The 27,114-nt window shown below is 47.1% G+C and overlaps 1 protein-coding gene and 1 non-coding gene across 4 annotated transcripts in view; one reads left to right on the top strand and one right to left on the bottom strand.

The window, feature by feature from the left end:
- Window positions 1–27,114, bottom strand: part of LOC149371319 (dopamine receptor 1-like) — a 385,861-nt gene that overhangs the window by 200,256 nt on the left and 158,491 nt on the right. The gene's annotated exons all lie outside the window — the stretch shown is intronic.
- Window positions 18,591–18,662, top strand: TRNAS-CGA (transfer RNA serine (anticodon CGA)). The gene has a single exon. It is a non-coding gene; the product is annotated as a tRNA-Ser (tRNA).

The raw sequence follows: 27,114 nt of genomic DNA, 5'->3' as shown, positions 1-27,114 counted from the left end.
CACTACCAAGTTGACACTCCTTGTTCGTTCCTTTGCTATTTGATCGCTCCTTGCCGGTCTGCACATTCTATTCTCTTAGTGTTCCGGCTTCCAACTGCACCACTTTTACTCCCTTTAAGAGGTTCAGTGTTTCGCTAAGCGACGCCGCAGTCTCCTTCGTATTCCTGAGGGAAACTGCTTTGCTTCAGCGCGTTCAACCCCCTTGCTCAAGATTTAGACTGCTCTTTACTTTGCACAGACTAGCCTGGTCAAACAATTAGACATTTAAAGTGCCTCTCTGGGCAGTCTTGTAGCTAAGTAAGCTTATCACAGACGGACATTGTATCCTTCAAGAACCAAACACTATATCTTAAACTAATTCGAAAAAAGTAGACGACTTCTTCCCTTTAAGAAGCAAAGCGAAAGCGGTGAACGGAACAGTTTTTCGTCGCGTATGACGTCATTGCCAACGAGCAAATTTTGCTTTTACGGCGAACGCTGTTCAAGAATTACATCCAGCACTCGGCCCCATAAAAAGAAAGAGAAAGAGAAAACGACCTTGGTTGTAGAAATAACTAATTTAAAAGCAGAATCGAACGGGGCACACCCATAACGGCGCACGGGTACAGGCGACGCGGAAAAGAGAAAAGAACAAGTCGCAAGACAAACACAGGAGGAGGTAAAGGACAGTCATCGAGGTGATATGAAAACTCGCCCGTTCAGCAAACCGGTAAGTCGATGCGCCGGTTGACGTCGGCATTGGCGCGGAGGCGTATTTGTATTCGTCAGCCGATCGGGATTTTCTTGCTTTCGTCGTCTCCCTGCTTCACGGATGCGTCGCCTTCAGCGCCAACAGCAGCAACGTTGGAGCAGCTGAAGAGGATCCAGGGCAAACACACAAACGCTTTACCCCGACCTTTCTTGTGCCCGAGTGTGCTGGTTTTGCGTCTTGCTTCTCCTGAATTTCTTACTGCATTTCCCCGTTTCCCTTCTCAATCCCTAGCGTCTCCCTCTCTTCCGCCGTTCCCGTGTAAAAAAAAAAATGTGACTGAAATGCCCGCGGAAGGTTGCATAAGCGTGAACTAAGAAAAAGATAAGTATTCTCAAAAGGAAAAAAAAATAAACGACAAAAGAAGAAACTGCTTAGGGGGGTTGTGCTCGCAGAAGTAAGGCAGGGTAAACAGGATCAGGGCGAAACAAAAACACGCCAGGGTCGGAACGGGAGAGGAGGAAGCTCACGAAGAGGCGTCCGTCGTCGCAAGTTGACGGAGGAACGCCGAGACCTTTCTTTCTTCCTCCATGTTTACTCACGTCGTGGTTGGGCAAGTAGCGAAGACGCTTCGGAGTGAAAGAAGGAAGGAGAGAGAAAGAAGGGGAGAAAAGAGGCGAGTAGGGAGGAGGAGGGAAAGGAGGGTAAACATAAGGAGCAGCGAAACGGCCCCAAGCAAGCAAAGAGGCACCACGCTAAACCTCGCGGAGAACGTCCGTCGACTAAAGCGCGCGCGCTCAACTAATCTCTCCCTGCACCTTGTCGCGCGTGAAAGGCGGGCGGCGTGCGCTGGATATAGCAGCTACAGAAAAAAAAAACAAAAACAAAACAAAAGAGGAAAACAAGGGGGGGGGGGGGGTAATCTCAGAGTGCCGAAGAGAGAGAAAAAAAGATGTAGAGCAAATGGGTAGAAAAACGAATAAAGGACAAGGCCGCGACGGAGCAGCGGGGAGCAGTCGCCACTTTAAAGTGCCGCGCTCTCGTAGCAACTTTAGCTGAGGCAAGCGCAAAACAGAAATAAAGAAGAGAAGAGCTTAAAAGGAGCATTAAGCATTGCGTAAGCACTTCTCTGCTCCTGGCAGGAAAAATGCAAAATAAAGCGCCAACGAAGCGCGTTGATAGAGTCGAGAGTGTCCGCAACAGCTCAGTTAAGAAAGAAAAGGAATAAATTGAGGTCCGCGGCCGGGCCACATCGAAAGCAAACACCTCGGAAGCAAGATCAATTTGAAGCACCGGTGAGGCTCCCACAAAAAGCAAAACAAAAGAGGCAAAAAAAATGGCAGCGCTGTCCAGGAAGCAAACTGGGGCGGCAGCCCGCTTGGCAAACACCGAGAGGAGCGGCGGCGCTTAGAGGGAAACTCCCTAGTAGCCACTCCCCCGGCTCAACGCACTAGCTGCTGCTGATAGAGTACACTTTTTTTTCCCTGTTTTAAACGAAGAAGTCGCAGGGAAGCGGTGTAGACAGAGAAGAGGCGGCAGATTAGAAGCGGTGGGTGCAGATTAGAGAGCAGTGAAAAAAAAAAAAAATTATGAGAGCAGAGTAGAGGTTGGCGGATGACGGCGGGATAGCAGGTAGGCTAGCTTTGCTTGGATGGCGGAATCGCCCTCGGCGTTGCTAAAGTGCTTTGTCTTGTAACAGAGGAATTTTTGCTGGATGCAGTGCTGAGGAAGCAAGGTAGGGACAAACAGTGAATGAAGCAGCACGGGAGGGAATTTGCTCGTATGTGCGTTTGAGGTTCACGGTAAAGGACGCGGAAAACTTTTAATCTCGGCTCGCACGCTTCAAGAACAAGGCGGTAGGGCGGAATGAAGGGAAACATTTAAGAAAAAGAAGAAGACGACTGGTGTGTGGCTTCAACGAAAAAAGAAGCAAACCAAGAATAAAAAAAATACAACGAAATTATCAGTGAAACCTAACTACATAATGTAATGGCAAAGCGATAGTATTAGGAAATGGTCATTCCTTTACCAGAAGTGGCGTCCCTTCCAATCTGGGGACGTTACTTCCGGTCTTACGACGTCACTTCGCTCCAACCAGTTTGAGTTATCCTGTCTGGTGGCGCCACTTTTCTCCAGCCAATGAGAAATACAAGAAAATGATCAGTTAAACCTAACTACATAATGTAATGGAAATGCGATAGTTTTAGGAAATGTTGATTCCTTTACCGGAAGTGACGTCCCTTCCAATCTGGGGACGTTACTTCCGGTCTTATGACGTCACTTTGATTCAGCCAATTTTAGTTATCCTGTCTGGTGGCGCCACTTTTCTCCAGCCAATGGAAAATATTCGCTCTGGTTACGTCGCTTGCTTCCAGCAATGGGCGAATTTTATGACCGACAACGACGCATTCAGGCGTCATTAGGCATCTGATACTCTCGCATTAAAGCGTCTTTCTTTCACGTCGTTTATCAAGAGATCATTTACGCCGGAGGCCGGGGATACGACAGATAGTGCTCGCGCTTCTGCAAGTTTGGATGGAACTCGTGTAGCTTCTCTGCGGTGTCTCCAGTGGATATCGCACCACCACTACAAGCGTGATGTCGTGAATCTCGTATCGACATTGCAATCGTCTGTTGAGCTCTCCTATAAGTAGCGAGCGACCGAATTTCACGGTCGGTTAATGAACAGCAGGGGATACATAGCTCCAAGGCCACAGGAAACTCGAGCTCGACGGCATACTTACTGTGTAATTAGATACGTGTAAGTAGATATGTTTCTCTCCCTTCTTGTCGCTGCGTACGGCTCTCTGCTCACTTCTGAGAATGTTTCTGGCTATCGCGGTACGTTCAAGTGTGGTCTTGTGCACGTGGCCGCTAATTTGCATGTAAACGACACGTATCAAGTTACTCCGCATTCGATTCACGTTCCCGAACTTGGATGCATCTGGTACCGGACTGGCCTCCATGCAGATGGTTGCTTCCCTCAAAACACACACCGTCCGCAGGTGATGGGATCAGACGATTCCATGTCGTGTCTGCTGCAGCGTTGTCCTGAGATTAGTAGATAGTAGATTCGTCGTTATTTATGTCTTCTCGGCGATAAAGCTAGTGAATATGCACAAGACGTTTAGGCAAAGTCGCAGTGCGCAGAAAGGCGGTGCCGTGACAGCCTAGCCGCAGAGGGGTACAGCCGAATTTAGAAACACCGATGGAGCAGCTGATTTCTCCTCATGTGCGGTCGTCGGTTCTTTAGGGCGAAGAAAAATTGCTCTCCACGTCAACAGCTCGTTTGTCTTTGCTCAGGACGACTCATGTGAACGACGTGTCTGTTTTGACTGGATGTACGCCAGTGCAAGGTGTCTTAGCATCTACGAATCAACCAGCGCTAAACCTCCTGCCACCATGGTTGCTGCTGCACAATATTTTTAAAGCTATAGACAGCGGTGGTAAGTTTTGAAAGAGTGGTTGGAGGCCGAGAAACTGTGACATTGTTAACGGTTCATGACAGCAAAGTAAGTTGGCGCATCGAATTCTTCATTGCGTAGGGGCCATTCGAACGACTGCCATGTGTGATAAACCTTTTGCTATTAATCGCTCTCCTTCAGAATAGCTACAACGATTTCTAGTTACGTACCAAGCAGGCGGTGAATGGACCAGGAAGCGTACGCACCACTGATCAAAGAACCGTTCTCCGCGGCCATAAAAATAAAAATAAAGAAAAAAAGTGACAACAAACGACTATGGGAAAGCACACGGATCCGTGCTTCAGTTCTGCTACCGTCGTTAGTTCTTTTGTTGTCTGTCAAACCCTGCGACTCCATGCCCACAATGCAAGGATCCAACGAACAGATTCACCGAAGTTTACCGATAACGCGGCCTGCGGTTCTTTTGGTGTTTTTATTATCTGCGTATACAGCTGTCATGGCCCGGCAGAAGTCTTTCGCCCCGAGGACTGCAACGTACGTTCCCGCGACCAGCTATTGATTCAAGAGGCTGACATAGCATTGCGAAACTTCGCCGCTCCAAGACAGCCAAGCGACTCACACTTCGGTAATCATCGACTGCTGTCGATTCCCTGCGTAGAAAAGTGACAGAAACGTACGTCGTGGTCGTCGGTTCAATACTCCGACTAGTAATCGATGATGATACGTCTGCCTGAACACTCTGCCGGCGTGGCTTGACAGACACTCATTGCGCAACCCAGAAAAGTTGCGTCGCAGGTGAGAACATTCACAGCCATTTAAAACATCGGCTGTGCTGATCATTGATACCTTTCGAAACCGTTTTCAAGATAAGTTAAGTAGACGCGATGTCAGATCGTCGTATTAACAGCGAGCGTGTGAAAGGCACCTTTTTCTTTTGCTGGCATAAAAAGTACCGAAATAGGCACAATCGTTCGGAACGTTGCCTGTTTTTGCATGTGCCCTCTTTCACGATCGAACATCTCAAGCAAGCCGCCGCGGTGGCTCATCGGTTATGGCGCTCGGCTGCTGACCCGAAAGACGCGGGTTCGATCCGGCGAACAGCGGTTGAATCGATGGCGGCTAAATTCTAGAGGCCCGTATACTGTGCGAGCACGCTAAAGAACCCCAGGTGGTCGAAATTTCCGAAGCCCTTCACTACGGCGTCCCTCATAGCCTGAGTCACATTGGGATGTTAGACCTCCATAAACCAAACCGAACATCACAAGTATCGTTCGAGATTGCCTTGCTGGAAATTTATGTGAAGAGTCTTGACGCAAAATAAAATGTGCCGGACAGGGTAGCAGGTGCAAGGCGGTTGGCCTCGACGCCATGATAATAGTTCGACGCCTTTGTAAAGCCTTCGAGGGGAATTTGCCGCTTCGTTGTTGAGTCGTATCCGGCAAACGCTGTAGCAAGCAGTATGTGCTGCTGCGGTGTCTCAGCGCTAGTGCTTGTCAACGGCGCCACGTCGGTCATTGTAAATGTTTTGTCAGGGGTTCGGTCAAGGTGTCTTCCTGAACTGCTGTGGGGAAACTATGGACCTTTGTAAAAAAAGACTGCGCGCGTCACCACATTGCTGACCGGTATATTTAGTGCACATGGCGCAGTCAAGTAGCAAGTGCTAGGACGAGCGTTCTTCACTTGCAACAGTTAAAAGAGCACGAGCTTTGAGTGTTCTGCGTATTTTCTGAGTAAGCGACAGAAAGAAAAACAGAAAATCTTTCAGCATTTGCAAAGCTACTTCGTCGATAGCCGCTCTCTTGGAGTACCTCGCCAAAAGCAAAAACCACAGTCAGAGCTGAGACTGATCTCCGGCCGTCACGACAAGAGGGGACGCGTTCCGAATGAAAAGTACGGACGACAACAGCAAACAGCGGGGACTGCTCATCTTGCGAGCAACAAGATGGCTGCCAGTCACGGGAACTTTCGCCGAGGAAGGCCTGGGGCTGCGCAAACACGTCCGCCGTGAACGAACGACGACAAAGGCGACAGAGACGAAGCCAGCCTGCTATGAGCGTGCTTTCCTGTAGTGTTCACAGAGTGGTCGAGCAGGAGGAGAGAGAGCGATAGTGGAGGAAGAGGAAAGTGGGGGAGGGGGGGGGGGGGGGGTCATTGCGTGCGACCCAGGGGCGGCGAGAAACAAGCGGGTCTGTCAGGGCCGTCGCCGCGGGTCGGCTATGCCGCTGTTTGCCCAGCGAGCCGCTTCCTGTCAGCAGCGCACGATGACTTGGGCGACGACGAACGGCGACGCACGCTGCACGACAAAGCCCCATGCGACGGAACGATGGATGCGCTTACCGCGTCGACACGGGGCAGCCGTTTCCGGAGCGGCCGCGATAGCGCAACGACGGCGGCCATCGTCTTCACGGGGTCTCACCGCTTCCAGCAAAAAGGCCAATGTCGCCGCCATTGCTTTCCGCCTCCGTTCGCCCTTAACGTTCTCCCATGCGTGCAAGCCTGCTAATGCTGCGTGCCTTGCAGCTACTGCCGCCGACGCAGCATGCCGTTTCAGCTGCGTCACGCCAGGAACGCGTGGACAAAGAAAAGCAAGTGCAAACGGCAGCCGCAAAGCGTTTAGCGGAAAAGGTTTGTATTCTTTTTGTCACGTGCAAACACCCCATCGCTTCAAGGTCCGCTGCCTCGGTCGTCGTGCTTTTAGTCGGCTCTTTTCTTCTCGTGTCCCGCCTCCAGCCCATGGCAGCGGTCGCGGCCATTGTGGAGCGTGGTTAAACACCGGTGACCACAACGTCGGCAATTGCTGCTAAAAAGAGGTGTTTCGTAACCACCTCGTTCAGTCAGCTCGCCGGCGACCCTTTTTTGTTTTTTTTTGTCCCGAAAGTGTCAGACGAGAGACGAGAAAGTCGGGTAGTAGGTGGCTCCACATCTGCGCGTGGGATGACGCATGGGCACGGTATTCGAAAAGCACAGCGCCGTAGTAGCGGATGCGATGGGCACTGCTACTATATGTGGGCCACTATGTTATGCGTGCTTAGCGTGCCTCGGATGCACACCGCACCGGACGGGAAACAGAAGCAAGCTAAGAGTAGAAGTTGAATGGCGAAACTCTTATTTATTGCTCTGGTGAGAAAGCGAGGAAAGATTGACTAGTAAAGGTGAAGAATGAAACGCCCGTATTCACCATCAGAAGAAAAAAAAAAGTAATGGAACAGAGCAAAGCACGCCGCTGTTCTCGTGGTAGTCATCAACTTCCTTTTTCTTAGATGTGCAGAGGGATTTCTTTCTCAGCACTTTGCCCCCTCGCTAACCGAGGTGGCCGGCGGCAAGTGGCAGGTGTCGGTGCGGACTGCGACGACGGCGTGAAACTGAAGAAGGAGATATTACGCGCTAACGCTCTAAAACAGCGGGAGAAGGAAGAGAGAACCGTAAGACTACGCTGCGCATGCTGAAGCTAACGTAAATCTTCAAGTTTTTCAAGTAACCCAATTTCAAAGAAATGCACGGATACAAAGTTCAAGGCAATCATGTGCTGCTCCGAAGGGCTCGCAAAGAAACCTCTATATGACTGCTGGGAAGCGGAGTTGTAACTGTTTTTTGTTCCTTATTTTCTCAAATACACAGGTTGTTCCTCTCATATATGGTAGTTAAACGAACAAAATACGCTCTGCTGCTTCCGACGAACCCCAGTTCTCACTGCAGGGACTGGTGACTTGACCTTACTAGCAAAGAAGACACTTATAATACTACTGGCAAGCACAAAAGATGGATTTGTACAGTGCGGATTTGCTTCGAGAATCTGAAGTTGAGGGATTGACCTTCATTCATTCAGTTTGTTTTCAATGTCACCAAAAAATTACTGAATGCTCAAAGCTGGAGAATTCAGAGCCACAAGAGCGAGCAAAGCAACGTGTTCAAAAGGCTACACACTTTTATAGCGTCGATAATAGGGATAGCAAAAAGACAGCGATTAGATGCCATAGTCGGCTCAAAGAATCTAAACACCAGCTTGCCTTCAGCACCTACGTCGCAACCATTTAGAGCGAATCAAATTAACTGGAACGTGCTACAAACAAACGAAGCAAGAGTAGCGCTGCAGCGCAGACACAGCACGCCGGGATTCTTTCGTGGTATCTTTAAGTAACACTTTCATCGAAGTCACGTTTCCACGGGCATTCTCTCTATCCTGCCACTGTAGGAATCGGTGCAAACGCTGAAGGAAATGGCGTTTCCCGCAGGAGGTGCGAAAAGTAGGAAACCTCCTTTAGAAGACTCTGAAGAGAAATCAGGAAGGCGACAGATAAATGGCGTCACATCAAATATTCGAAGTCGCAAATGCACGTGCGTCTCCTCTAGGCCCTATATACCTTTGAGCGTTATCTGATGTGCTGGTGGTGAATCAAGAGTCGTATACTTTCTCTGTCCCCCTTTCGTATGTCTCCGCACTATGCCCGGTAGGGAGACAGCGATGGAAAGAGAACCTATATGCCAAGAAAAGCAGGCAGTTCGCCGCAGCCGTGATACTGGGTTCTACTACTCCGAAGCGGCGATGGGCAGACAACACAATTTTACTATTATTGTACGATGTGGCTGAAACTGGGATGCGGACAGATCAGAATGAGAGTGCACGATCTGAACAAACGAGAGCGCCACCTAGCCCGATCGCAACCGCTGGTCGAGATATGCGCTGCGTAAGAATATTAGTTCAGCTTGAGAGGCCCTGTGTTTCATAACCAAGAGGAGGAGGAGGAGGAGGTTCTTGTTTACGGCTTATTACATTCGTCATGGCTATAGCCACGTCAATGGTTGCTTCATAGCCCACCAATACGGAGAGTTCAATGTGCAGGTCATGCGATGAAGATCCAGGATCCCCACCCAACTCTCAACCCTTATACACTATATCTTCATTCCCGGCTTGTTGGATCTGGAGCTGGCTCTGTGCGATAAGAAAAATAATCCGGTAGACCTTTAGCTGAAGGACGTATGCAGTGAGCACATTTTCGTGTTTGTTTATGAAAAAGTAAGGAGAAAAAAGCGCGAGACATTCCTTGAAAAAAAAAAAAGTACCTCTAATCTATAAATACAGGTTTGGTCATTGATAAGTGTCAGGATTAACATTGTGAAAACTATTAGAAGGATAAATTGGGAAAGGCTAACTCTGCATAAGTACGCGCGTCCATAAGTGTCGGAATGCTCCCCTTTTGCAAAATGCACGAAAGTGGGAAGAAGATGTTTTCGACGCCACTTGAAACGGTGCTCCAGCAACAAGCAACAGCGTCGCCGCCTCGGTCGCTCGCTGCTACAAATGCTGCAGTTGCACGTCTTTCATCCCTGCATCCAGTGCAATTCGCAACCACCGCACACCTCTGACACAGTGTGTCTACGCTACAGGCGCCGAGCACAAGCAGCTACTGCTAGAAGCTAGAATATAAAGCAAAACTCAAAAGTTACTGAAGCGTGCAGAGCCACGGCCGGACGTCAAGAGCGCGCACTGTTCTGCTGCGGTCCGGCCGCGGCAGTACTTGCGTCGTAGGAGCGGACGGGAAGCTAGTGCGTTTCGCGAGTCGCATGGTTCCCGTTAATTACAAATCTGACTTCGATTGCGCTCTGTCCTTCGCTAGTCAGTCCTAACTGCGTCGATGAGGAGCACACAAGCAAAACGATACTTTCCTCCATGAAGTGAGCATCAGCGTTTTCTTTGAACTCTCCCTAAGTGAAGCGCCAGAATCACGACGGAACCGCACCCCTAACGTCTCCTACGGAAGTCTTTCAGAACAAAGAGCCTCTAATTAAAATATGCGCGTGTCAGAGCGTGTACCAACGCGAGGCCTTTGTAATGGGCGCGTTGTTCACCGCCTCTAATTAGGTCTGCTCGCAAACGCTGGCAACCGGAAGCCGCACCACCGCTCTCCATCAGGAACTCTAGCCTCCAATTAGAACGCAGCTTTGTGTTGCTGGGCCCCGCGTTTCATTTACTCTCCTTCGCTCACCTTTATCTCGGTGTCTCCCTGTTTCCATATTCTCTCGCGTGCCAACAAACACATTTCTTGACGTAACAAGTTGCAAGTCTTTTAAAAAATTTATCTTAAAGGTCGTGAAACCGTATCCAGGAATCCTGGATAAGCGCATTTTTCGGCGCGAAGTTCTTTATGAACGCAATTTTTTTTTCGAATATCGCAAGAGCACACCATAACAATCAATATATCAGCAGAACCCTCCTCAGGACGCTTGTAGCTTTCCGCTACTTATATGCTCTCTAGCCGTCGTTGTTAACAGTCGCAAAACATTTTTCTGTGCAAGGTACATCTTATTCAATTGTACAGATGTAGTTGTCACCCATATTAATGGATTATAATTCAAATAAGTCTTAAGGACAGTTGTGTAGAAGTCTAACTTTGTTAGACATTTATTATCCGGAGCCGGCTAATCATTCCGACAATCTCAGATAACTTTATTATTAGTGCTTTGAACCACAATTACAATTATAATAGTGGGCACCTGCCACCAAAACTTTCTCTTTAACTTCGTATACAATCAGGCTCCCCAAAAACGCAAGTATTCTGTTCCGTGGAAATGGTTTCTGTCACACAGGCCCTTCTTTTCTTGATAACCTAACCTAACCGAACTTGGCATGACTTCGTCTAAATTCACTAACCAAGGAAAAGAGAAAAAAGAATCTTCAGGAGAGATTTCAAGAATATGGATCTTATGGCATGCGCTTCCGAGTTCTTCCCGGTTAAAGTTGGAACAAAGACCTAAGCAGTAAAAGCGTCTACATGAACGTCCTCCATCTTTCCGCAATTTTAAAAAAGCAACAAAAAATGTGATGCACATCTAAGTAATTTGAAAGAAACTGCAGTCGTTTACGGACGACCGTAAATGTTTGTTTTTAACCCTCTTTTTAGAGATTTTGCCTACGGGATTCCAATACCGGGCTGCATGCATGCATTAGAATACAGAATTCGTCCCTAGCGGCAACGCCAAACTCGTAGAGGAGATGAAAATGTTTAGTAGCGACGTCTCTGCAGAAAGCCTTTGAGCGCGCTCTAACGCTCCATATCTCGCTCAACCATGGCGTCTGCTTTTTGTCGTATAGTAAGCGCCGGGAATGAGCTCATAAATGCGGTCGCGTTTTAAAGGAAACCGGAGCAGCGATATTAGTATAAGCGTTTATTTTTTGTATAGCGGTTCCACGCATATATCTTATCAAAGGAATGCCTTCAATTTTCCGTCCTACTTCTAAGTGACGTGGAGGTAGCCATGGTTCGAAATGGCTGTTCACACCATAGCATTGGCAAGACAGATTAAATATACCACACATCTGGCGTTAGTCTCAACCGACGCATTTCTCGAATATAGCACTGGCCACAACGCTGTACAGATGCCGTTCGAATAAAAAAAATATGTGGCAAGGCTTTAACGTAGATAAACCGAGTAGACGTGCGAAAGCATGTGATTAGCCTGTTTGGCTCATGGTTTTGCTCTCCTGGGTCATCGGCACATTTGGAGACGACATTAGACTCAGGTTATGCTCCGATCGAGGTTAAGCTGATATGATCAGTTCGCGCCGCAGATGGAAGCTGATGAAGACGACGACGCGAAGTGCACAGCGCGAGAGTGTGTTGAAGCTTAACACGAGGCGTGATTGGCTGCGGCGATAGTCTATACTGCTCTCGTGAGTGGCCAGCGAAGCTCATCTGTTCGTGCCACCGCGGGTTCGAGACGCAGTCGCGGCATTATATATTTTACTGCACCCTAAAGGTAAGGTAGGCCACAAGATTTTTGTTTGAGTTTTAACCCGTGAAGTGAGTGCTTTCGTACTAAAATTGGTTCCTGTCCAATGCACTCTAACTCAGAAATGTGTTCAAAGGCCTGCGTGCCACACTTTTTCAGGACACACTTTTTGCGCTCGCGCTGTAGAGCTTGTGAGCAAGGGGAGATCCTTTACATGACAGCGGCACTTTAGTACATGATCACCTGGACAACAATAAACGGCGCCTGTACGTTCTTAGCATACATTGCATATATCTCGAGATGGCGAACTGTGCGTCGGGCGTAGGAGGGATATGGGGTGAAGACATGACAAGAGCAGACTTAAGAATGAACTTTTTTTGAAAGCACCTTTTTCACGAAAGAAAGCTTTTTTGAAGTCAACTTTTTGTGAAAAGTTCCTGTGAGTAACGTTTTTTTTTATGTGAAAAAAGTCCGATGGGAGGCAATGCATTTCTGCAGCAGTCGCAACCACGGCTTCTCTGGTGTATATGTTATCTTTTTGTCCTTGTGTGAAAAAAAAATTGAAGATAAGAATTTAATTAAAAATAGGTTCAGTTTATCGCATTCATCCTGCGCAAATTGCTGCATATGAATTCACCCGGTGAAACTCGTAATCTTCACGTGGCGCTGCAATATGCTTTCCAGCACTCGACGGCAAGGAAACCAACGTCGCCCACGGCACCGCTAACATAGTGTAGCCAGTGGCCCGCATGGATTCTTTGACCAACGGGGCATTTTAAAGGGGATCCGAATGAGAAACCAAAAAAAAAAAGAAGTTCATTGTGAGTTTTGCCAGTTGTATATTCAATTCACGTGAGGACAAATGATCCTTTCAATAAATCAAAATAGAGGCAGGCAAAATTGAGAGTAAAAAAACACTAAATATTTGCAGCCACTCACTTCTAAGACAACTAGACACAAACGTGAATGCTCTCTAACAGATGTTTTTGATTTAACTAACGGTTTTAAAAACAGTTATTTCAACCACAGAGCGTCACTGTGAAACTTGCTACGCTCCCATGTTCTTGAGGCTGATAATTTTGTAGAGCAATTGGAGCTCCTGTTTTTGTTTGTTCAGTTTTTTATTGTTTAATGAATGCAGTGTTATGCTTTATTCCACTGATTATCTACATAGTGTTAACTCTTATTTCTGTCTGTAACGATGCTCGACTCTTTCTGGAATTGCCCTTGCTGCTCGGGCTAGAATAATGGCCTGCAGTAAGTTTAGACAAACGAAGAACAAATAAAACTACGAGAACACAAAAATCAGAACCCGCGAAGGGATCTAGTTGTTTACCTGTTTTTGTCTTTGCTCTGATTCCCCAGTTTTCTTCGATTTGTATCGGGGCTATGAATTTGCGGCATGCGAAGTGCTTACGCCATTTCTGCACTTCAGTTTCCTATATTTGCTCTTTCTCATTTATATCTCCTCTTTCCTTTCCGCCGCAATTTCTTTTGCTTGACCTCCCTACCTTTTCCTCTCACCCTACATTTATCTGTCTAGCAGCTTTTGTACATTAATGCTGATTGTTATTTTCAGGCGACAGTGTTGAATGCAATTGTTTTCTCTGCCAGCGAAGTAAAGTATATACAAAGAGCGAGCGGAGTGTCTTGTTACACCCATGCGGACGATCGGAAGGGTTAAGCTCGCTCTGATTAGCAAATGCGAGGCAATCAACGCGCCAGTGGGTTAATTATGTACGTGCCTGTATGCTCTGCACACATGCTTACAGCTTAATCTGTCGCCAAAAGAAGCATCTTTCGGAGGCAAGTGTATTGGATGTGAGGCAAAATCAGCAGTGCGCACCGTTATCTTTCATACTTTGTTTGCTTACTTACATGACCCATCTCGCTGTTGTCGCTTCTGACGTAATGCGAGGGACGGAGAAAGCTGTTTGCAAGTTGACTTAGCATTTGCTTTTTCAATAAGCTCGTTTATAAACAGCACGCTTATGAAGCAACTAGCAGGTGGGAGTTACATTCTATTGCTCAGAACGGCCCCTTCCACAAGCTATTCAGTACAAAAATAAATGAACTGCAAAGGTAAAAAGGAAATAGAAAAATGAGAAAAAGATATTAGCAAAAAGAATGAGTGTGCGCATGGAAAACGCATATTAAAAAAAACAATTATTTCTAATATGATTCTCTCTCAACGCAAGCGTGTGTTGAGTAACCAGAAGAAGTGAAGACGAATCAATTCGGGCTCCACTCGAAAAAATTGGCGGGGGCTTAGCTTTGGTTAAGCCTGGTAGGTTGCGAAAGCAGTGGGAAGAGCGCGGCGCGCCGTGCCAAGCGGCCGCCGTTACCAGACGAGCCGAGTTGGTAGCCCGTCTTTCATCCTGGTATGACGTCACGCTGTGACGTCGCTATGCATGGTATGACGTCAGGGGTCATTCTAAAGGTCAAACGTGGCAAGTGGCCGCCGCTACGCGAAAGGCCGTTCTTGGGAGTAGTATTGCTTTCGCAATAAAAGTCGGCTTGCGCCTCTGTCTTAAGCGCTGAACAAAAAGAAACGGGTGATATATTGTTCTGCACTCAAGCCTCAATATCGGTGGAGTCACGTAATACTGAGCAGCGATGGAGCAGAGGTAGAACATCCACATCGTGAGCAAGAGGACCACGGTTCGAATCCCTGTCACGTCGCCGTAATTCTACACAGGAATAGAAAATGAAAAATCTGAGTGTCGAAGATATTGAATTACCAGGCCTGGGGTGCGGCTAACCCCAGTGACCAGAGCTGACAGTGCACCCTCTCACCATAACAGCAGTTCGCCACCTTTGTGTAATACTAGACCACCACTTCCTATATGAATACGCCAACTGATTGCCAGCGCTGGATTTAGAACAGTTGGAGATAAACGTTAATTGTGAATACCTTAGTAATCTGCTATACGCTGATGATGTTGCCTTGCTAAATAACTCAGGGTATGAACCGCAAAGCATGATGAAGCGCCTAGACCGGAAAATCAAAGAACAAAATAATAATGTGCAGAAAACTAAAGTAATGCTCAACGGTCTCGGAGCGCAACAGCAGTTTATAATAATTAGTTAAGCATTGGAAATGGTAAGGGAATATATTCATTTAGGTCAGGGGGTGACCGAATATCCGGACCACTCGAGTGAAATAGCTAGGAGAATAAGAATGGGGTACAGTGCATTTGGCATGTACTTTCAGATCACGAACGGTAGTTAACCAGTATCCCTTAAGAGGAAAGTACAGGTATATGCAACTGTATCTTGCCGGTACTCACCTATGCGGAAGAAACGTGGAGGCTAAAGGAAAGGATTCAACTTAGACTGAGAACAACACAGCAAACTATCGAAATAAAAATGCCAGGTTTGATGTTAGAATACGGGAACAGAACAGAATGGGCCAGGAAACAAACGCGAGTTGATGACATCCTATAGTCGGATACAACACAAGGACACAGCAGCTTTTCCCCGTCACAGGATCCCCTTCCAGCCAATGGCGTCGGCCGATTGTCAACACCCTGCTAGCGTGACAATACAGGCAGCGGCCCCACAATGAAGAGGGAGGGCTATCCCCGACCATAGAGGCAAGGGGTTATCCCCTTTCGTCTACCACTCCCTGCATCGTCACACTAGCAGGGTCATGAGAATCAGCCGAAGCCACAGGATGAAAGGGAATCCTTTTACGGGGAGAAGCTGCTGCGTTCTTCATTTGTATCCGACTACAGTCGAAATCAAGAAGAAGAAATGGGCATGGGCAGCGCATGTAATGCGAAGGCAAGACAACCGATAGTCTTCGAGGGTGGCCGACTTGATTCGAAGAGAAGGCAAGCTAGCAGGGGCGGCAGAAATTGAAGCGTGCGGATGAGATTAGGAAGTTTGCAATATAAGGTGGCTTAAACTGGCACAGGACAGGGTTAATTGAAGAGATATGGAAGAGGCCTCTGTCCTGCAGGGGGCGTATTAGGCTGATGATGATGACATCGCACTGAAGGAAGTTATTCAGCCACCGCGGTGCCTCAGTGTCAGTGGCTTTCGGCTGCTGATCACAAGGTCGCGGGTTCGATCCGGGGAGCGATGGCTGTATTTAGACGGACGCGAAATACCAAAACACCCGCGTGCTGTGCGATGGCAACGTACGGCAAAAAAGCTCGAGTGGTCTAAATTAATCCTAAACAGTCCACCATGGCGTTCCTCATAGCCCTTTCGTCGCTTCGGGACGTTAAACCCAACAAATGAATCCAAATGATTCGGTCAAAAGGAAATATGTAAATCACTGACTGAAAACTGCAGTCAAGCATTATTTTTCTACACAAATTTGCCTTCCTCTTTTTAAAATTAAGTTTTGAAGGTGAAGAAATTACTGCTCGTAGCGAGCGCGAGCATTTCGCTTACGAAAGCATGGAGAACAAAATGAACCAGAAATCTTTGTTGGACCGAAAAGCTGTCCTCAATAACATGAAAATAATAATCAGGTTGCTCCACATCGTACGCGGCAGTTGTGCTGGGTTCGATGTCCAATAGAAGTAGGTGCCCACAGTTTTTCCAGTGGGTACAAGTTTTCCTTAGGCCTGGTACTCCGGGGTTAAATGCGCTGGAAAATGGGCCGTTGACCCTCACCTCCCGCAGACCAGACGCGTTAACCTTGCCGTCCATTAGGAGAACCTTGCTCTGTGCCATTACATTCATCATAATCATAATCGATAGTGAGGATGCTGGTGAAATCTTTTGGAGGTGAACTGAACACGGGCTGTAGCATTCACACGCAGCGAGCTGTTGCGCAGTGAAAGTATTCCGCTGGGATTTCACTCAGGGTGGCCATATCGCACGTTACCAAGTTGAGGAATCCCGATACGCGAAATGAATAAAAAAAGAAAATAATACTTGCTGTGGCCTTTCTTTTTCGGATTTAGGACAGCACAGACACTCTGTTATAACGCGACACCTCTCTTTTACGCCTCCGTAGTGAGGGAAAACCCCCAAAATTTAGTTCTTTCAATCCTGACATTACAGTTTCTTCCACGAGAACATTGCCTTTCACGATCGCTTTCTGCATCTCTTAGCACATGTCGACTATTCTAGACGAGTCACAAACGACGTCACTGGTCCACGCAATATACTTTTGGGAAAAAAAAGCACACTTCGCATTAAATTTCGAAACGAACAGATCCGCCCCTCGCGCCTAGCTTCATCCACACAGTCCATGCAACGGCATTTGGTAAACTTTAATAGCGAGCCACGCTCACGCATTCCACGTCATGGTATGCACACCGTCACGTGGGTGTACCATCATTCAGTCCGGAAATGGAAAGCATGCGCGACAGAACACGAAGTGGGCAACAACATCCCGCACTACACCTTTGGCTTCTTTCTTTTCCCTTGGTCCGAATCCCTGAGAGTCTGTGGGCGGATAATCAAGTGCCTGAAAGCTTATTTCGTAACAGACTCGTCGGACCATACCCACAGCGCTCGCTGCTTTACACTGTGCGTGCGAGCACGCGTGGAATGTATGCATACGCGTGTGCGGGGCTCCCCGTACGCAACGAAAGCCACTGCTCCAAACAAGGCGCGGATGAAATCCGCGGCAAATCGCGCCGTTGGAATGCCAGTGACCAAGCGCGCTTGCGTTGTAGGAATCGAGGTGGTGGTGGTGGTGAAAACTTTTAATTGATGAAATAGAGCTGGGAGCCACAGAGTGGCCCCGCTACATAGTCGGCGTCCCTAGTCCGGGACACCGCATGACGAGGCCCCGTCTCTTGCCCGTTTCACCAGAGCCCTTTGGGACTCAAGCGAAGAGCAGTTGAGGAGGGTAGTCTCCCATGCCTCTCTGGAAGGGGTAGGGGAAGGGGGGAGGTGGAGATTTTGAGTACATGCCCACACCATGTGGAGGATATCACAGGTCTCCCCACAGTGCGGGCATCGCCCATCCGTGTTAGGATCGTAATGTTTTATGATTGCAGGACAGAGTAGAGTACCTGTCTGCAGGCGCCTTAAAGTTCGCTCCTCCGTCTTACTCAGCCCCTTTGCAGGGGCCGGGAAAAGGCGGTCGACATCGTGCTGTGTGGCATGTGCTTAATTAAATTAAATCGTAGTAGGGTTCGCGAGTAGGAGGAGAGCCGTGAAATATCTGACCGGTTTCGTGGTGTTGCATGTGGGAGAACGCTGTGTGTGCGCGATCAGGAACAGAAAAACTACACACACCTCTTTCGTTCTATTTTTTTTTTACGTAAAAAAGATAACGAGAGCAAAGCTTGGAAAAGGGCATCTAATAGCTGTCCTCTTTGCATGACTACTGCGACATAGCTCTAGACGGGAACGTTCTCTACAGAAGCCGGGAGAAGGGCTGTAGTGCCTAGCCGACTACAGAATATCAAACTATCACAGCCACGTTTAGACAGCAAAGTAGGCCGCGTGCTACCGAATGTCAATGCTACATGCCTGTTGAAACATACATGATACTTGGCAAGCGTTCAGTAAATAGCCGAAATGCATCCTAAAAGAGGCTTTAAGGTAATTGCTTAGCAAGGGCCTCGGTTCTGGCAGCCATGATGCCATAGGAAGCATAAGAGGGTTCTCACACAGCTTCCACTCTCGCCGTTAGATGACGTTCTACGTCACACCAGCGGTACCACAGGACGTGCTACGTCCGCCGCTTACGAACGCGGGTGGCGCTGATGAACACTCTCAAGTTAGGTTATTTGTAAACATAAATACCCCCGAAAGCAGAAGACTTGACAGCCGTCGCCGTAGCTCAGAGGTAGAGCACCGGACGCGAAATTCGGAGGTCGTGGGTTCGGATCCCATCGGCGGCATGTGGTTGGTTTTTCTTCTGCTTTTCTTATCAATTAGCTTTAATCGATACCATATTCAGGATTATTATAAATTGATCAACACCACAAAAAAATTAATAAAATACCCTGTGTCCGTTGGTTTCTGTGGCTGTTGGCTTCTCTCTCATATTTAAGGTACAAAGATAGTTACATCCCTGCCTTCCCTCTTCATCTTTATCTCTCTCTCTCTCTCTCTCTCTCTCTCACACACTACAGAATAGTTTTCGAGTACTGAAAGAAACCTTAAAAAATACGTTTTCCCCATTCTTTAAAAAAGAAAAAAAAAACCATACCAACGACCGTTTCCTCTTTTCCAGGACAAAGAACTGACAACGACACTTATGTTACGAGACGCCATGGTGCCCCCAGAAAAAAGCCTTCCATACCACTGTCACTGCAAAATGTAATTTCTAGACTTCTTCTATTGGAGTTGCTACAATGAGCGAACAATTTTTTTGAAGAACACCTTAGCCTTTGCTGTTTAGGTGTCGGATCCGATCTGTGCCAATTGTTTCTGTCGAATGAGACCAGAACAGCAAGCTTTTGGAAAGTAAGATTGATCGAAAAGTAAAAAAAAATCTTTGGCATCAAACAAAAGGCGTCCTTTTCATTCCATGACACTTTGACATATAGTGTAGACGGAGAAACGGTCAACCGTGCTGGGGCCAAGAGAAGGGGAGTGTATGTTAGATGCGAAAGGCTGCGTCTACACCTTCGGCTGACACTGCTGTGTCGAACGTGTCTAGCGTATCGACCAAGAGTGCTAAACGATATACCTATCACTGTGCGGTTCTGCGGCAATTGCACGAATTAAGGCTGCTCTAGATTCCTACCGGGTGTCGGTGGTTTTATAGTAACAGCCACGAAAAACTGGGATGATACTGACGGCAATTATCGAGAACATTTCTTCAGAATACGATCATGGCCGGTCACATGGATGGTATCAGACGAATGTATGTATGCGTGCTTCCATGCGTCGAGGCATTTCGAGCTTTGTACCACATAAGCCGATTAACTTGCTGAGCGTCAAAATTTGTTTTAGTTGCGTTCACTTCAATAGTTTTCGTCCACAGAGTGAAAAACGTCGAGATTAGTTGCCCCATACCGCGCAAAAAATGCTGCACAGACGACATTCCGTCATTACGCTTTCTTTGACGCTTGATTTTATTTATTTTGAAAAAAACAAGAGGAAAAACCGCGGCTTTTAAGAGACATTGTTACCGGAGATGCAAAATTTTTTAAAAGAAATGAGCAGGTACATATCTTTCGTCCGGTGAATTCATATGCAACGCATCGCCCGTCTTCTCAAGTTCCACCCTTTACTAGTAATAATTATTTGCGCAGAGCGTATACTTTCAGCCTTAGAATAGAGCCTCCGGTACCTAATAAATTGCTTCAAAGCTAGCTGATGACTTTTGCAAACTAAGACTATAATATCAATATCTTTTTTTGTAACCGAAAGAGCTTCTCCTTATTGAAGCCCCAGAGTTTAGTTGAACCTAATAAGTCCCATTTTGTATCATTCCTTGCTCCCTATAACTTCAGCAAGCTGCGCAGGAGATATTTTTCTTTGATTTGCTTTGTAGTCTAGAGCCAAGTGTTTTCTTAATTAAATGCTTCGTAGTCATATTCAACCGCTAGCTGCCACTGAGCTTCATGCCCACATTTTTTAAAGTGCATTCGCACGTGTACGTGATTTTCTGTTTCTTGTTTGATTCATTCTGAGTTAGGTATTGCCACAGTATGTAGGAACGGCATCGTTCGAGACTGCTATCTTCATAATCAAACTACACCATTGCAGGCGTGCGGCTCATATTCCCGTCACAGGTTATTGCAGAAGCATAAAGCAGTCGTCGAGTGGGATGCTCGTAAAGATTGGGAGCATTGGCTTTGAAGCAGCAAGAACAAATAAAAATAAGATTCCATAGACCATCTTGTTCACGCCAATTTGTTCATGAGGAGCGAAATACGTGAAAACCATCTTGACAAGGATTTTAGTGCCATTTTATGACCTCGGTATGACGGCACAGGTAGAATTCCTGCTTAAAACGAAAGAGAAAATAAAGAAAAGAAAAGAGAAAGGGAAACAACCTGATTAAAGTTGAGTGTTTTTTATGTACTTTTTTGGCTGGGAATCGAGTATTGGGAAACATATCTAACCGCTATCGCCCGCGTGGTTAGGGAACTGAGAAAATATTTTGCTTTTTTTTTCCCCCGTGGTCAGAGCCATCAAGCGTGCGAATTTATGTGCTTGGTCTGAAAACTGTGCAGAGGAAGAGCCGGAAGCATTTTCCGCTGACGTCTGCGTATGGAGAAAGAAAGAAACGTTTTGAAATCCTTGGTGCATGCCTCCCGCCGCGAAATATTGAGTGCATAGGTACTGTGATGCAACATGTTTTTATGCATAAAGTTTCTAATCATTTTCGGAACCATTATTCAGGCTTGCTTTTACAGTTAAATCTTACTTCACAACCATACGAAAACATATTTCCTTTTTCTTAAAGATAGAAGTTTTTGTAGTCTGCGTTAGCGCGTTTTAGACTAGCGTGATTAATGGAACACGAAAAAAAAAAACTTCAAATACTGTAGCGAGATTAAAAATAGCATGCTGTTGTTTCTTTTCTTGCCACATCGACTTTCTGTTTCAAGTATGTTCTTTCTTTTGTTGTCTGTGTCAAGATTTTTTCTGACTACGACTTCATTTTTGAACAGTACTTATGATAACGTGCTAAAAGAGTTATCTGCTAGAAAACGCAATGAGTCAAAGTACAAATACGTGATTTCGTAACTGTTGAATATTTTTCTATTTAGTTGTAGTTAAAGGACAAAACTTCCGCGACGAAGATGTTTCTGTTCTTTCTACTAGACGTGGACTTCGTCAACAAACCGAGAATAACCATGAGTATTTTTTTATTGTAATAGTGTGCCTGCTGGCAGAGAGTATTATCTACAAAAAATGAGTGCTCACGCGTGACGTGTGTCAGTACTTCGTGTGCATCTTAATCACACCACACCTGTCAACGTTGTCGTTTGCAGTAAAGAGTTCCCCAAATAACTCGGCAGGAAAAGAAATGTCTACTGTATCAATTACAGGTGTATTTCGTTCAATATAACATAAGGGTGCGCAGGTTTTGTCTGTAGACGCGTGGTAAAGCATTGTCCCTGGAAACCGCAGTAACTGGCTGACGAAAAAAGTGAAGCACCAGCTAAAGGAGCTTGAATAAATGATTACATCTCTACTGTGCGTCCTAAAGAGATATATTGAGGCGAAAGCCTTTAATGGCTCATAGTGTCGTCCGTTAGCAGGTGTCACACCTTTGGCAGCGTTTAACTCGTGTTTACTCGGGAACTAAAAAGATAGGAGAAAACGAATGGTTGTTTCAGATAGAGGAGGAAAAAAAGAACCTAGAAGCCAAGTCTGATAACTGTAGACTAATTAATTCATTAATTATAGGCAAAAATGTCGAAATTGCGTCGAAATAGCGCGGTCGTCAATATAGCCACGGGAACGGTGTAACGTCTCATCCACTGGAAGTCGTCACGGCACAGAGAAAATTGCCACAGAATGGTCGGAAAAACGTCGAATTTTTGTCAAACTAGATGAAAAAATGCGTAATTAAGCGGAATTAGCACTTAAGATCCCCGAAAGATGCATAATTTGGGTATCGACGTAGCCATGGGAATGGTGTGACGTCACATGCACCGGAAGTCGTCACGGCATGGTGTCCTCGGCTTGCGCCGCCCAACACTTTAGTTGCCAAAGTGTCCTCGCAATTTTTTTAGGGGCATTTTTGTGACCTTCCTACAGTGGTGTTCCTCATATTTTCCTCACGTTTACTGGCTGGTTTTCACTCAGCAACCAGCAGAAATTATTCGTTTGGACGCGATAACACCGGCTGCTGCTGAAGATGAAAAGTCATGACGCCCAGCTATGCATCCAAAGCAGGCGGGCATGACGTTTATTATTTGTGACGCTGGGATAGTTAATGACGTACAGTGGAGACATTTCGCCCACGTAAAACCCCAGGGACTTGGCCTTTCCGACTTCATAATTACTTTGTTACAGCGCACGAAAACGGCTGCGCGCGACAGGTGGCAATCAGCGGGACAGAATGGCGAAATAGCATCGTTGGAACTATCAACTTCTGCAACCTATCTAATGCTGCACCTAAAAATGTGACTGCAGGTGACTAGATCGTCGCCGCTGTCTCCGCTTCCCTAATATTTCTCCTGATATTTTAGATGCATATGTGCTCTGGGATCATTACACAATTATTTTTGCTGGAATCAACAAATAAAGCTCATTAAGATGCTAGCAGCAGAGAGCATCAGCTACCTTATTCGGCTAGGCGCAAATGCAATTCATAAAGGAGAAAAATTTGTCATTTTTATTCGCCAGTGAGCATTAAAAATAAAGAGCAGGGGAAATTCTGCACACGTATCTTCTATTCTTTCCAAAAAGTTGAGATTACTTTAAATTTTATTTTTCAGTAGTTTCAGGAAGTGTCACGAATAAACTTTTCAACTGTAGGACTAAAATCCCAAAAGCGGATTGGCTGGGACGTCAATTGGGAGATCGTTGTATTTTTTTTCTTTACTGCTTTTAATAAGACGCATGGCTTCCTAAAGCACGAAAACAAGAATCTTCCTGGCAGTGTTGCTTCTGCCCCGAAATACGGCGAAATATTTCGGACAGAATGTTAAAACGAAGCGCGCACAAGTTATCAGGCAGCGTATAGGTGGTTGAGGCGACCCGCACACATGACACAAAGCGCACAGGGGAAATGAAAACACGCAGAATGTTTTCCAAAAAGAAAAAAAAAACGAAACAATCAGCGATTACCGCCCCACTACTGCTTACTAAACGGTCTTTCTAGAAGCTTCCTCCTTTCTCGTTGAGTTTTATCTTTTTCTTTTCCCGTTCGTCTCCTCTCGGCTGCTGCTTTATCTCCTCTCATTCACTATCACCTCCTTCCGAGACTCATCGCACTTTGGTGTCGTCCTTGGCGAACTACGTCCCCCGTTCACTTCGCGTCTACACTCTCTTTAGCGCTAAGAGCTGCAGCCACAGTTGCGTGCAGTGCTTTGGAGGCTGAGGGGACTTGCCGACACTGCTAGCAGTCAGCAAACAACAGGGAGTACATTCGAACGCTTCTTCAATCGCAATCATGGCGGCGAGTTTGGATTTCTTGGATTCGGTTCTGGTTTCCTTCACTCTGCGAGTCCTGCTATACTAATGCAGAATTGCTTTAAATTTCCGTTGCCTGCTTACTGGAGAAGCATTCTCCGCGTCGCGTTCCCAGACTATATCGCGCGTCGGGGCGGGTTCACCCGATCGCGCACACGAAGCCTCCGCCGTGTGGCACGCAACGAGCGAGGCGGAGTTGTATACCCTGGGGTGCAGTATACTCTCTTTCTTTTTTCTCTCTTTCTTTCTCCCCCACTTCCCCTCTCTCGGCACACACGCACTCAGACAAGGCGCCACGGAGGTCGCAAGCAACGCGAAATAACCGCGATGCTCACGTCTAGGGCGTGTCGAGTGGACAGCGGGCTTTAATGGAAGGCATTAGGCTCACTTCCGGCGTTTGGGGCACCCCGGGGGTTGCGGAAAGATAAAGGAGAGAGTGAGAATGGAGGAGGAACCTCAGGAAGATGGCGGGCGGGCCATAAATGAGCCTACTACTCGCTTAGGGCACGCACGCTGAAAATCGGTGAGGAGGAATAAAGAAAAAACTGGCCAAGCGGCAGCAACCGGTGACCTTGCTCGGGTTGTTTTCCTCTTTAATCCGGCCTGTCCCATGGTCATGACGTCTCGCGAAGGTTTGTGTGATGTTCCTTTTTTCTCTGTTTATTTCATTTCTTTTCCTTTACTTTGTCCTTTTCTTCTCACTTTTGTTCCCATGATCGACGCCGTGAGGTTGGATGCGAAGCAGCGTAAATACGCTTCCGCACTAACGGTGTCTCTATATATGGCTGTTGACGAGGGATGTGTCTACTCGCGATTAGCGCGTTAGTATAGCGTCAGCGGGGGTGGCTTAATCATGGCTATGAAGATGGCCTGCCTGCTATGAGTCTCTTTATTAAACGAGCGCTCAGTCTCTGTCCATCTTGTGTTAGACCGCAAAGGGATAGACCCCTCTACAAGAAACAAAGAAGGAGATATTCACTGCCGCAGGAGTGGATGGAGGTCATTCAGACTTGCTGATAGCTCTGCACTAGCACCATAGACGCAGTTTGAAAACGTCGGCCCGCAGCCTTAGCTAACAACGTGCTTACTTTCTTACACGAAATTTAACTGTGGCGCTCACCACTGCTGTAAAACAGGCAAATACGTTGTAGTGGACTTGCTTTTGATGTTCAAAATCGTTGGCTCTACGGACGCTTTAGACTTTTTAACCAGGTACAGCAGTGGCTGCGACGTTCGGCTGCTCAGATCAAGGACGCGGTATCGACTCGCTGCTAGGGCGGCCGCATTTCGGTAGAGGAGAAATGCAAAACCGACTACGTGCTGCGCGGTTTCAGCGCGTGTTAAGGAACCACAGGTGGTCGAATTTTACCCTCAGTCTTCCGCTATAGCGTCTCTTACAGCTCTTGTTCAGCTTAGCGACATTAGGCAGCACATACCTACCTCGACATTTCTACCATGCAAGGCCTTCGGTGAAGAATAATCCAAGAGACGGCAGGTTGCAGTTAGGTCAGGTTACGAGCAAGCAAAAGTGCGTTGGCGTCTATTCCGAAAGCATCCAACTTACTAGCCAGCTGACAGACGCTGAATGAAGGCGACAAATGTTTCATTTTTTTGAATTTGTGGGGTTCATCAATGGAAAATTAACAGTGTAATTATTTCATCACTACGGATAACTGAGTATATAAAAGATTAAACGTAACGAATGCGCTGAAATAACAAGGCAGCAAGGTGCAAAAGTTCGGAGTAAACAATCCAGCTGCGTCTTCCTCGAAGAGGCTGAACAAACGCACTTAGGCGCCGGAGCGAAATCTGCTGAGTTTAGGGCAAGGGTGTCGCCTTCTCGGCCCCGTATCGGCTTTTATCCCGACAACCGACGACAGGCCCCTGCTGGGCTCCTATCGCGCGCTGTCAGCGCCACGCGGATGAGTAAGTTGCCGCTCGCGGCGCGAACTCAAATATGCACCTCCTCTTTCTCTTCGACGCCGCCCCGAACCCTCTGGCGGTGACAGCGAGCGTGACGCAAACAGTTCCGTTTTCGATTGAGAGCTGCCCCACCCTAGTTTGCTTGGCTGGACCGGCCCCGCCTTCTTTTTGCTTCCTATGCGTGTTGCTTGGTAGCACAGAAAAGCTTGCCTTGGGTCCTCCCTTTCATGTGGGTTAGCTTGCACTTCGCAGACGTGCTTTTCTTTTTGTGAGCTCGCGCTCGCGTAATTCGCTGTTCCGCAGTTATTCGTAAATGAAAGCAGCACATACAGTGTTTGCTTGTAGCTTCGCTTCTCAAGGTTGGAAGAATAATGAGAAGGGAAGCAACAGGTGCTAGCGGGGTAAACGATAGGAGGACGTTTAAATTCGGGCACGCCCAAGGAAATCTTTCAGTTGATGATTGTTTTTTCTAAGCAAAGTAATATTTCACTCGTTGCATAGCTATTGAAGGGAAGTTTTAGGAAAGCGAATGGCGTTTGTGGTTATGTTGGAAAAGTAATAGAAAGCGAAGAAAAATATTTGTTCGGGTTGCGGAAACTAGTATTCTGGCGAATGCGGAAGCTGGAATTTTCGAAGCACGCGTTAGCCGCCCATTGGCGGAGATCGGAAGCGTGCTCGAACAATGCAGCTGGTCACTGGCTTACGCCCAAGCAGTGGACAACCAAGAAAGCAAAGGCATCCGCCATTAGCATGCGAACAGTTCTGCCGGTTATTGGGTCTCTGATTGCTCCCACTTTTCCGCCCCGCCCTGAGCGGTTGGTTTCATTGAGGTGAAATATACAAAGCCAAGCATCGTAGAAAGACGAAGAGATAGGCCTGCTTTCCGTTTCAGAAAATAAAATAAACGGCGAGAAATCCAATAGGCCACTAAGATAGGCTCGCATCATGTTCCGGGTAGAGCAGTAAATGCAAAATCCAGGCTTCCAACGCGCCTTCGCTCCCTTAAGGCCGGAAAAAGAGCAAAGCAAGACCGCAGATCAAAGCAGAGAAAAGTAGCGGGCGTGGCGAGAACAGCGCTGACTGGAAATGGAAATCGAATTGGCGGGAAAAGCGACGGACGAGTGGGGGAAGAGGAGCGCGTTGAAAGAGGCTTGAAACCGAAATCGAACACCGCCGCTCTCTGAACTCTTCTCGCCCTTATATCCACGACCGTTTTGCCTTGCCGGCGCGGCTGCGGTTGTGATGGGTTTTGAGCGCTGGCTTCTACTTGGCACACCCCGTGCGCGGGAGCTGATACGCGACTACATTGCCGCTTGCAAATGA

The sequence above is a fragment of the Amblyomma mixtum genome, chromosome 1, assembly GCF_055824585.1.
Source record: "Amblyomma mixtum isolate Tamu chromosome 1, ASM5582458v1, whole genome shotgun sequence".
Taxonomy (NCBI): domain Eukaryota; kingdom Metazoa; phylum Arthropoda; class Arachnida; order Ixodida; family Ixodidae; genus Amblyomma; species Amblyomma mixtum.
The sequence above is the reverse complement of the archived record's forward strand: the minus strand, read 5'-3'. Positions and strand labels throughout refer to the sequence as shown.